The sequence below is a fragment of the Bidens hawaiensis genome, unplaced genomic scaffold, assembly GCF_021521415.1.
Source record: "Bidens hawaiensis isolate Kalapana, Puna unplaced genomic scaffold, B.hawaiensis_p1.1 tig00090739_1, whole genome shotgun sequence".
Lineage (NCBI taxonomy): Eukaryota > Viridiplantae > Streptophyta > Magnoliopsida > Asterales > Asteraceae > Bidens > Bidens hawaiensis.
The window spans coordinates 19,213-30,707 of NW_027504411.1; the positions used below are offsets into that span (position 1 = coordinate 19,213).

General features: G+C 38.3%; 1 pseudogene across 1 annotated transcript; it reads left to right on the forward strand.

Moving 5' to 3' along the window:
- Window positions 1-365: 365 nt before the first annotated feature.
- LOC143607944 (DNA ligase 4-like) lies at window positions 366-11,492 on the forward strand (annotated as a pseudogene). The gene is made up of 22 exons (XR_013149095.1): window positions 366-714; window positions 7,245-7,336; window positions 7,423-7,508; window positions 7,607-7,744; window positions 8,254-8,329; window positions 8,430-8,521; window positions 8,622-8,693; window positions 8,801-8,880; window positions 8,958-9,002; window positions 9,111-9,266; window positions 9,337-9,412; window positions 9,511-9,635; window positions 9,703-9,737; window positions 9,836-9,894; window positions 9,973-10,057; window positions 10,118-10,213; window positions 10,304-10,352; window positions 10,430-10,517; window positions 10,608-10,812; window positions 10,894-11,020; window positions 11,100-11,200; window positions 11,288-11,492. The product of XR_013149095.1 is annotated as a DNA ligase 4-like (transcript).
- The last annotated feature ends 3 nt before the right edge of the window (window positions 11,493-11,495 follow it).

The window sequence follows — 11,495 nt, forward strand, 5'->3', positions numbered from 1 at the left end:
AAAAAGATGAACTATTGGGGTTTCAAGAAAAACAAGAGTATTCATGAGACAACACATGACTGAAACAGTTTCCTCTGACAATAAGACCCACATATGAACTGTCGATTTTCTGACACGTGACAATTTTTTTCCAGACGATTCCTCTAGTAGTCACTCTATGAGAAGAAACGTCCAAGTCCTTGCCGTTAAGTAAAATTAGCGTGTAGGGCTAAGCCGCCTAACCCGATGGAAACGGTTAGGGCTTGTATATTTGCAAAGCTTCTAAGGAAAGTTTGGAGGCACAGCAATCGAGTATAAAATCTTTAAAATTCAAAAATTCACACACAAACACCAATTCCACACACACAAAACCCTCACCGATCAACAAAGATGTCGTCATCATCATCAGGTGAGACCAAATTCAGCGTGATGTGCAGTTTATTCACCTGGATTCAGAAATCTAAGTCTTCTAAGCAAAAGCGATCCAAGTTTCGCAAGTTTCTGGACACTTACTGCAAACCCTCCGATTACCTCGCCGCTGTCCGCTTAATCCTCCCCAACCTCGACCGAGAGCGAGGCTCCTACGGCTTGAAGGAGTCCGTGCTAGCCACTTGCATCATCGACGCCCTCGGCATGTCCCGAGACTCTGCCGACGCGGTTCGCCTTATTAATTGGCGCAAAGGCGGCGCCAAAACCGGTTTTAATGCCGGCAACTTCTCACTTGTTGCTTCTGAGGTGAGTCACCTAATTTAGCTTATAATAGGTTTATTAGTATCATGTTATAAGTGTAATTAAGTTAGAAGTATTAGCCCTAAATGGATACAGTTGAACAAATGCACACAAAATAGTTGGCTAATAAGTTAATACTCTGATAGATACCGGAAATCAAACAATTGAAATTACTGAAATTGATTATAAGGTTAGCCGATTCGAGATGGCAGTTCTCCAAATTCAAGGTTAAGAAACCCTAATTTTGATAATAATAATAATAATAATAATAATAATAATAATAATCTAACAAAAGAAATTTTAGAACACACGTATTTAAACTAATATTACGAAAGGTTGTTAATAGAAGTTATAAACTGTTTCCGCTACCCCACTATATGCAAACCATCTTGAATTAGGTTTAAGCGGGAATCGAATATTAACTGAAACTGGTTAGGTATCTTACTCTCTTATTTTTAGGTAATTTTGGATTCTGAGGTAATTTTAGAAGCTAAAATGTATAATTTTTCAATAATAAACTTTTCCAAATTAAAGAATTCTACTTTCATGAACTATAGCTTAAACTCCTCTACAGGTCATCATCAAATTTTATAGATCATCTAACAAATTAGTGCTTTCCATATTGATCGATATCACTTGTATAACATGGGCCAATCCCTAGACACTAATAGCCGGCCCTAATGATGTCTTGTATAGATCTATATATAGGACCATATTGTATCTCAATTGAACATACAATCAATATACAATCATTTACCAAGTTTATCTTGGTATCAGAGCCTAACCCTAATCAGCCGCCACCTTCCAGCAATTACAATTGCCTGCAACCTAACCCTAGCCGTGACACTGTTCATCGTCACTGTTCATCAGCCGCCAATTTCTTCTTTTTCCAAGCCTTGATCCCTTCTTTTCGGCTACACAATGGCCCTCCTCGCAGCCTTCTCTACTACCGAGAAAACCTCACACAACTCTCACAAGTTTGCCTTCACTTTGTCTCCTACAAACTATGGACATTGGAAGGCTATGATCAAGCCGTTTCTTGTTACCAATGGACTCTTCGGTTATATTGATGGGAGTATTCCCTGCCCTCCATCCACAATTTCATCATCACAGGGAACATCAGACAAGGATGTTGCTGCTGTTGTTCCCATCCCTAATCCCAACCACACAGCTTGGTTATCTAATGATGCCCACGTCCTCATGATACTCACCTCAACCATCTCAGAAGCTTCTTTTCAGCATGTTCAAGGTGATACTTCCCGTGATGTGTGGCTTACTCTTGAACGTGCTTATGCCCCCCATACTTCTTCAAGAGAATTCACACTGAAAACGCAGCTACTGAAAATTCAAATGAAAGGGGATGAAACCTCTGCTGCATATCTCGCTCGGGCACAAGAATACGCAAATGCCCTTGCGAATATTGGACATCCAATGCCTGACAAAGATGTTGTTATGTTAGTTGTTGCAGGTCTTCGTGAAGAGTATAATGGAGTCAAACAAGGCCTCCTGGCCAGAGACTTTCGGGCTGTGTTCTCTGAGCTTCCCAGTCTCCTTGCTGACCATGAGTTTCTAATCAGGAAACCAACCTCTGAAGTTGCCCCTGTACAAGCCTTCACGGCTGCCACTGCAGCAAGTTCTGCCTCGGCTCCTCCTGACACTGTTCAGGCCATTCAGCAGATGGTTGCCCGTCTCGGTTTTCAACTTCAACCAGCCCCGGGTTCCTCACAAACCTCCACACCTCAAGCCTTTTATACAAACAGGGCTGGACAGTCACATTACTCACGCGGCCGTGGTACCCGTGGTGGCCGTGGTGGTCGAAACATCAACAACTACAATCGCAGCCAGGGAACTCGAAACTCAGGTCAGTTTAGTTGGGCATCTAATCAAAATACTGTGTATGGAACTTGTAACAGGTGCGGGATAGGACATGTCCCATCTCAATGCCCAAATAGAGACCCATCTACCATCCGGTCACGACAACCGTCTGCTAACTATGCAGACCATCGCTCACAAGCTTACACCAACTGGCTTCCAGACACAGGTTCCAATGGCCATGGAGCATTAGATATGTCAGGGTTTGACTCCGTTGAGCCTTACTTTGGTGATGATAACCTAAAAGTTGGTAACGGTACGGCCCTCCCTATTCTACATATTGGTTCAAAAAAATTTTCCTCTCCTAACAAAACCTTTTACCTGAACAACATTCTTCATGTTCCCGCCCTCAAGAAAAACCTTCTTTCTGTACAAAAATTCTGTGAAGATAATCATGTCTATTTTGAATTTCATGCTACTTTTTTTTTCTGTGAAGGACAAGTCTACACACATTACCCTCCTCACGGGTCCAAGTGACGGTGGACTCTACTCTCTTAAACTTCCAATAAACCAGCCAATTCCAAAAGTTGCTTTTTCCACAACTCGTGCTTCAACAACCACCTGGCATCAACGATTGGGACATCCACATTCTCAATTATTCAAGACAATGCTTTCTAAATATCATTTACCTGTTTCTGCTAAGACTTTTGATTTTCATTGTAATCCATGTTCAGTTGGAAAATCTTCCAAACTACATTTATTATCTTCTGATTATAAAAGTACGTGTGTTTTGGATTTAGTATTTTGTGATGTTTGGGGGCCAGCCCCTGTACCTTCCTTTGATGGCCACAATTATTTTCTATTATGTGTTGATCATTTCTCCAAATTCATGTGGTTGTTTCCCTTGAAACGCAAATCTGATGTCTTTGCAGTTTTTAAACAATTTGTGACTATGGCTGAACGACAATTTTCTACTAAACTTAAAACTGTACAGTCTGATTGGGGAGGAGAATTCCGAAATCTCTCTTCTTTCTTTGCCACAATAGGCATTACTCATCGTCTCTCTTGTCCCCATACTAGCGAACAGAACGGTATTGTTGAGCGACGTCACCGGCACGTTGTTGAAACCGGTCTAACATTAATGTCACAGGCCTCCGTCCCTCAACGTTTTTGGCATTTTGCCTTTGAAACAGCCGTCTACTTGATAAATCGCATGCCTTCTCGCACAAACTCCACAATATCTCCTTTCGAGCACTTGTTCAAACACCCACCTGATTTCTCCTTCCTTCGTGTCTTTGGCTGCCAATGCTTTCCATATCTTTGTCCTTATAATCCACATAAAATGGATTTCCGCTCTTCACCGTGTGTTTTCCTTGGATATAAAACTTCTCATCATGGTTATCGTTGTTTTGACCCCGTCTCCGAACGCATTTACATTGCCCGTCATGTTCGGTTCCATGAAAACACCTTCCCTTTTCTACTTAATTCTACCGACCAGTCACCCCCTACACCTATCAATCCCTATGTTTCCTCTTATCCAACCGGTCCCTTTCCTATGCCAACTGATACACCAGCAGACCATACCACTTCACAACCGGCACGCACCATTCCACCAGAACCAGTCCACACCGACCCACCCGAATCTGCCACCACTATCTCACCAGAACCGGCCCATACCATACCATCACCTTCAGCCCAAATTCCAACCTCTCACACAACCAATGATACATCCTCACAACCAGACCAAACCACCACTACTCAGCCCACTAATACCTATTCTCGTCGTACAGCCCCACAAACCACTCCAATCTCTGCCTTCGACCGTTACTCTACCCCATCTCAACAACCACAATCATCACAACAGACCAGCACCACATATCCTTCTGCCACTCCCACCGTACCTACTCCACCCACTCCACCTCGCCAACGGCCAGCTAACCTAAGACCTAACCCCAAACAAAACAAATTCTTTAATCCCACCTCATACCATACCTCCACTAGTCCACCTAACATCGAACCCACCTCCTTTGCCGTTGCCAATAAAGAGGCTCACTGGCGTAAGGCTATGGCGGATGAATACTCCGCACTTCTCCATAATGGTACATGGTCTTTGGTTCCCCGTGTTCCAAACACTAATGTGGTTGATTGCAAATGGGTTTATAAAGTAAAACGCGATCAACATGGGGCAGTTAAGCGATACAAGGCGCGTCTAGTTGCAAAAGGTTTCCATCAGCAAGCTGGCATTGACTACACTGAAACCTTTAGCCCAGTGGTGAAACCCACCACCATCAGAGTTGTTCTTTCCTTAGCCGTTACAAACCGGTGGACTCTCCGACAACTTGATGTTCAAAATGCATTTTTACATGGGGATCTAAAAGAAACAGTCTATCTGAAACAACCACAAGGATTCATCGACCCCGGTAAACCGAATCACGTGTGTCTATTACATAAATCCTTGTATGGTCTCAAACAGGCACCTCGAGCATGGTTCGAACGTCTCTCTTCTGCCTTGATTGCTCTCGGTTTCAAGGGATCTAAAACCGATCCGTCTTTATTTATATATTCACAAAATGGGACGATACTATATATGCTGGTATATGTTGATGACATTATTTTGACAGGCAATAACACCCAGGCCATTGATCACATTGTGCACCGTCTTAGTCAATCATTTGCTATACAAGATATGGGTCCTCTATCTTATTTTTTGGATATTGAAGTGGTCCGATCAGGGTCTGATATCATCCTTTCTCAAAGGAAATACATTACTGAATTGTTGGAACGTGCAAAATTATCACAATCCAAACGGTGCCGTCACCTTGCACCACCAATGCTTCTCTTCATCTTGGTGACAGTTCTCCGTTTGATGATCCTGTTAAGTATAGACAAATGGTTGGGGCATTACAGTATGTCACCCTATCACGACCTGACATCACCTTTGCGGTTAACAAAGTTTGTCAGTTCATGCATTCCCCCACTGAAAATCATTGGTCCGCTGTTAAACGTATCTTACGCTATCTACAAGGGACAGCAGATCATGGTCTTTTACTCTCTAGCAGATCTTCTCCTGTTCTACATGCCTATACAGACGCTCAAAATTTAACTGCATTTTCTGATGCCGACTGGGCTGGGTGTCCGGATGACCGTCGATCCACGGGGGGATATGCAATATATCTTGGGTCAAATCTAATCTCATGGTCAGCTAGAAAACAAAAAACTGTATCTCGGTCATCCACGGAATCTGAATACAAGGCCTTGGCTGACACGGTTGCTGAATTAACTTGGCTTGAAACATTGTTGAGAGAACTACGTGTCCCAATGCAGATTGCTCCAATCCTATGGTGTGATAATCTAGGAGCCACATACCTATCTGCCAATCCAGTCTTCCATGCCAGAACAAAGCATGTGGAAGTAGACTTTCATTTTGTTCGAGAGAAGGTTGCTCAAAGGAAGTTATTTGTTCAGTTTATTTCCACACATGATCAGATTGCTGACATTTTCACAAAGCCACTACCATCAGAACGTTTTCTCTTTTTGAAGTCCAAGCTAAGAATTGGTCCCCGGCCTTAGCTTGAGGGGGAGTATTGATCGATATCACTTGTATAACATGGGCCAATCCCTAGACACTAATAGCCGGCCCTAATGATGTCTTGTATAGATCTATATATAGGACCATATTGTATCTCAATTGAACATACAATCAATATACAATCATTTACCAAGTTTATCTTTCCAGAGCATGGTCTTTGTAATCTACCAAACACAATCACAGTAACATGCATATATTCATAGGGAAAGGATCCACTAAAAAGTCTATTTTGCTTAAGTAGCCTAAAGAAGGATTTTTGTTTTGGATTGAAATGGCTCAAATAAACTCCGATTGCACTCATTTCAGTGTCGTTGGAACCGGCTCGTCTGAGTTCAATCAGGGTTCGTTTGTGCCGGTTACCAATAAAATAAAATCATTTTTAGGCTCTACTTAAGCAAAATAGAGTTTTTATTTTATCCTCACCCTATATTAATAACCTTCAAGGTCCAAGCAACATAAGGATCAAAATTTCAAGATTTTGCAACGAAGTAAAAGTGCTTTTTTAACACCAAGCTTGAGGCTTCGATGTTAGAGATTGTTGAGTCATAATACACAAAATGGTTTCCTGCAAAAGGAAAAAAACCAAAGAAAGATATCAAGAAAATCAACCAAGGTTTTGGTGGCATTGCATAAACATTTATTTTTCAGAAATATGTAGTTCATCTAAACTAAGAAGTAGGAACAAATTAATATCAAAAAAATAAATATATAGGAATATGGAAGTTTTTGTGAAGACTTTGGCCATTTGGACATCGTAAAAGAAACTTGGAGGTACAAAGAAAGATCTTGCAACTTATAGTTTTTGTCAAGAAAAATACATAACATGGTTTATAAAAGCAACTTTAGCTGTGTTTATAGTGAAGTGAATATAGAGTATCTTCTCTTATTTGAGTGAACTTTAAAAGTATCTGATTTGAGGAAGTACTTTTCATAATTTAAGTAATTTATATGTAAATTTTATTCGATCTTTTTAAAAAACTAGTGATACACTTTAACTATTGCAAAGAAGCCTGGTATATTTGATGTGGGAAAAGATAAGGCTTTTAAACTATTCATGAGATTTCCAGGCTTGCTATAATCTTCAAGTACAATGAATACTATGATGATCTGTAGGTTTACTTGTGTGTCCATGTAGGTTCTACAGAGGAGGCAGGGCATGATGTCTGGTGGACTAACAATTAAAGAGCTAAATAACTTGCTTGATCGATTAGCATCAAATGAAAATAGGTATTCTGTTATAAACTATATACCAAAATACCGGTGTCATGACAATCACAATAACCAGGTCATACCTGTTTAATTATTTATGACAGAGCAGAGAAGACTTCTGTTCTTTCTGATCTGATTAAGAAAACAAATGCACAAGAAATGAAGTGGATCGTAATGATTATCCTTAAAGGTTTGGTAGTTATGTTGTTAACTATTTTTGGTTCCAATATTTGTAGAGCTTGGATTTTCTTCTGGTCTTGACTCTTGACCTCTTTATTCCAATTTTAGATCTCAAGCTGGGAATCAGTGAAAAAAGCATATTCCATGAATTTCACCCTGATGCTGAGGACTTGTTCAATGTTACATGTGACCTAAAACTAGTTTGTGAAAGGTTGAGAGACCCCGCATCAACGACACAAGCGACAGGTATATCTAGAAGTTGATTAAAAGTTGTTGATGTGAATTTGCCTTATTCTAACTGTTGGTGTGATGATGTTTAATCCTTGCTGTCTCTTTGTGTAAGAAGATAATATATTTAGTTTTAATCTTATAATAACAAAATTCAAAAGTGATTTTGCATTTTCCTTTATATGCATAAATGAGTTAGATAGTTGGAAAGCATAATTGCCTGATTTTGACAAATTTCTAATTTGTAGAAAGAGTGAAAGAATTGCTGATTTAACATAAATCCTTGTCGATTTAGTTAAATAAACATTGTCATTTCTGAAAAGTTAAGATTTCATTTTTTGGTGTGTGTAAAATCTGGAACATAAAAAAACTGAAACTTTGTAGTCACACAATTACTGTACGGTTTCTTTTAGTGATTTCTTTCAATTAGGAATACTAAACAACATTAAGTTGTATGAGGCTACAAAAGAATCTTATGTATGAGAAAACTATGAGGGTATCAAAATTATAAGCATTTCTGTTTGCAGGATATAGAGGTTGGAAAAGCTGTGCGCCCCTCAACTGGCTTTGAGGGTCGCTAATGCTGCTAGTGCATGGAAAAAGGTTTATTCTGTTACTTTTTTATATAATAATTTTCCTATACAATAAATTCTTGTATTGTGACCAATTTTTAGTCAAATCTTTTATTTCTCTTGTTTTACAGCTTCATGGGAAGGAAGTTGTCATTGAGTGCAAATTCGATGGTGATCGTATCCAAATCCATAAAAATGGCCAAGAGATACATTTCTTTTCAAGGTATATATCTTTTCATTTTTTGATATTTTGTCCATGCATTCTTCCCTTTTTTTGTTTTGTGTGTGTGTGTGTTACAACTCAAGTTTTCTTCACGTTGCAGGAATTTTCTTGATCACTCAGAATATACTCATGGGATGTCAAATGTTATTATGCAAAATATTCTTGTTGATAGGTAAATATAGCTCTCATGTTGTAAGTTGTTACATATTGGCATCTGTATTTCTTTTCTTTGTTGGTATATGTGATGTTGCAACATATGATTTTCATGATCCTTTTTAGGTGTATACTTGATGGTGAAATGTTAGTTTGGGACACAGCAAATGATCGTTTTGCTGAATTTGGATCAAATCAAGAAATAGGTCTTTTACTTTTTCCTATATTTTCTCTTTGCTAGGTCTTGCATATTTTATTTATATTTGAACTATTTTTTAATCAGCCAAGGCTGCAAAAGAGGGTCTTGCCAGTGAGCGACAGTTATGCTGTATCCTTTCTTTGCACCTAAATTATATATAATCTATAACCGTTTAGAAGCTTAACCAACATATATGTTTGTTTGAATATGTTAAACTTTGACTCTGGAAACTTCTAGATGTTGCATTTGATATTCTATATGTTGGAGACACCAGTGTTATCCATCAAAGTTTAAAGGAAAGGCACGAGTTACTAAAAAAGGTTGTGAAGCCAGTCAAAGTCAACTGGAGTTCTTGGTTCCTGATGGTGGTCTTAATGTTCATAACAACTGCCGGTAAATATAATTAAAGCATATTTTTTTCCCACAGTTTACTGTTTCACTCACAATTGTTACTTGCATTCAGGTGAACCGTGTTGGTCACGTGTGGCTCGTAATGTGGATGACGTTGAGACGTTTTTCAAACGAACCATTGAGAATAGGTGAGTTCAGTTTTTCATCTTCATGTAAGATTGTATGTTAGCACCATTTAATACGCATATTATTGTGAATTTATTTTATGTGCATGTTTATTATACAGAGATGAAGGAATTGTTTTGAAAGACCCTCGAGTCAAATGGGAACCTAGTGATCGGAGTGGAAAGTGGTTAAAGTTGAAACCTGATTATGTTAGAGCTGGATCTGATTTAGATGTTCTGATTATAGGTTTGTTATGTTTTTCTTATTCCATAATGATGTTTATAGCTATATTCAAGTATTTACATGTTTGTAGGTGGATATTATGGCTCTGGTCGACGTGGAGGGCAGGTGAGGATTATGTCATATATAATGCTTCATGATTTATATGGCCATTTATTATAAATTTTGCAACTGTTTTATGAACTACAAGTTACTAAATTTTGAAGGTTGCTCAATTTTTGGTGGGCTTAGCAGAACGCCCTGCCCCAAATACATATCCTAGGCGGTATGTTTAAATTTAAATTTGTTTTTTTTTATAATGATTTCTATAATTGAAATTTTAACTAATATATTTTATTTGCAGGTTTGTTTCCTTTTGCAGAGTTGGTACTAGGGCTCTCGGATGAGGAGCTTGATGCTGTTGTAAATAAATTAAAGCCTTATTTCAGGTAATATATGATAAAATATGTCCATTTGTTGCACGTTTCTAGTAATAAGAATCACTGCAGGAAATATGAATACCCGAAAAAGGGTCCTCCTAGCTATTATAAGGTCACAAATAACTCAAAAGAGAGACCAGATGTCTGGATTGACAGTCCCGAGAAGTAAGTGTTTTTTTTCCTTGTATTTTAGCTTAAGAACATCATTATAATTGTAATAATTTAATGATTTCAGTTACTTTTACTCAAACACAGATCAATCATACTTTCTATCACCAGTGACATCCGTACAATTCGGTCCAAGGTACTTTTAAGAATCTTGAAATATTCTTTATTTGGCTGCTTCATGAGACGGTGACCTTTTGTTATTAATTTTGTTAGGTTTTTGCTGCTCCATACAGTTTGAGATTTCCCCGTATAGACAAAGTGAGAGATGATAAACCCTGGCATGAATGCCTTGATGTTGAATGTAAGTTGGTAAATTGTTATAAATTCAACATATTAATCAAAGCTTCTTTTAAAAACTAGGTGTTTTAAGTAATGAAGTTGATACTTGCAGCTTTTGTAGCATTGGTGCACTCTAGCAACCATACAACACAATGGGGAGAAAATAATGAAAGACAACATGAAAATAAATCTAAAAGATCAAAATCATCAAAGGCTGCAGATAAGAAGAGTGGCTCTTTGGTTCCGTCTCATTTTCTTCAGACTGATGTTTTCTCATATTAAGGGAGAAACCTTGATATTCTCAAACATGATGTTTTGTATCCTCATCCCGAATCTATTAAACAATTCCTTCATTGTGTTAGATATCATCTCTTTAGTCTTTCCTTAAATCATAATAGACTTTGCAAATGTACCTTCTACAACATCCATTGGATTCATTGCACAAAATGGTGGCTGAAAACGGTGGTACCTTTTCAATGAATTTGAATAATGCAGTTACTCACTGTATTGCTTCAGAAAGTCGAGGTGTCCCCTTTGGCCATTTTACCCCTCCCTCAGTTGGTAAATAATATAATAAACAAAATTGACATGAAATTTTTTGTAGGGATAAAATTTCAAGCTGCAAAACGTCATGGTGATGTCATCCATTACTCATAGGCTGATTGATTGTTGTTCACAGAAGAAACTTGTTCCTTTACAGCCAAAGTAATTACAGTCTAACCATTCTACCATTTGCTTTTTAAGTTTTTTGGATCTTTATGGAAGTGTGATAATTGTTGTGGGATACAACAGGTATTTCCTTGTACTTTCCGAGTCTTCCAAGAAGAAGTTACAGGAAGAGATTGATGAATATTCAGATTCTTACTTTCTGGATATTGATATTAAAGATTTGGAACAGCTTTTGGCTAACATAAATAGAACCGAGGAATCAAAAGCCGTTGACTATTACAAAAAGAAATATTGTCCTCTAGATAAATGGTCACGTTTCAATGGCTGCTGC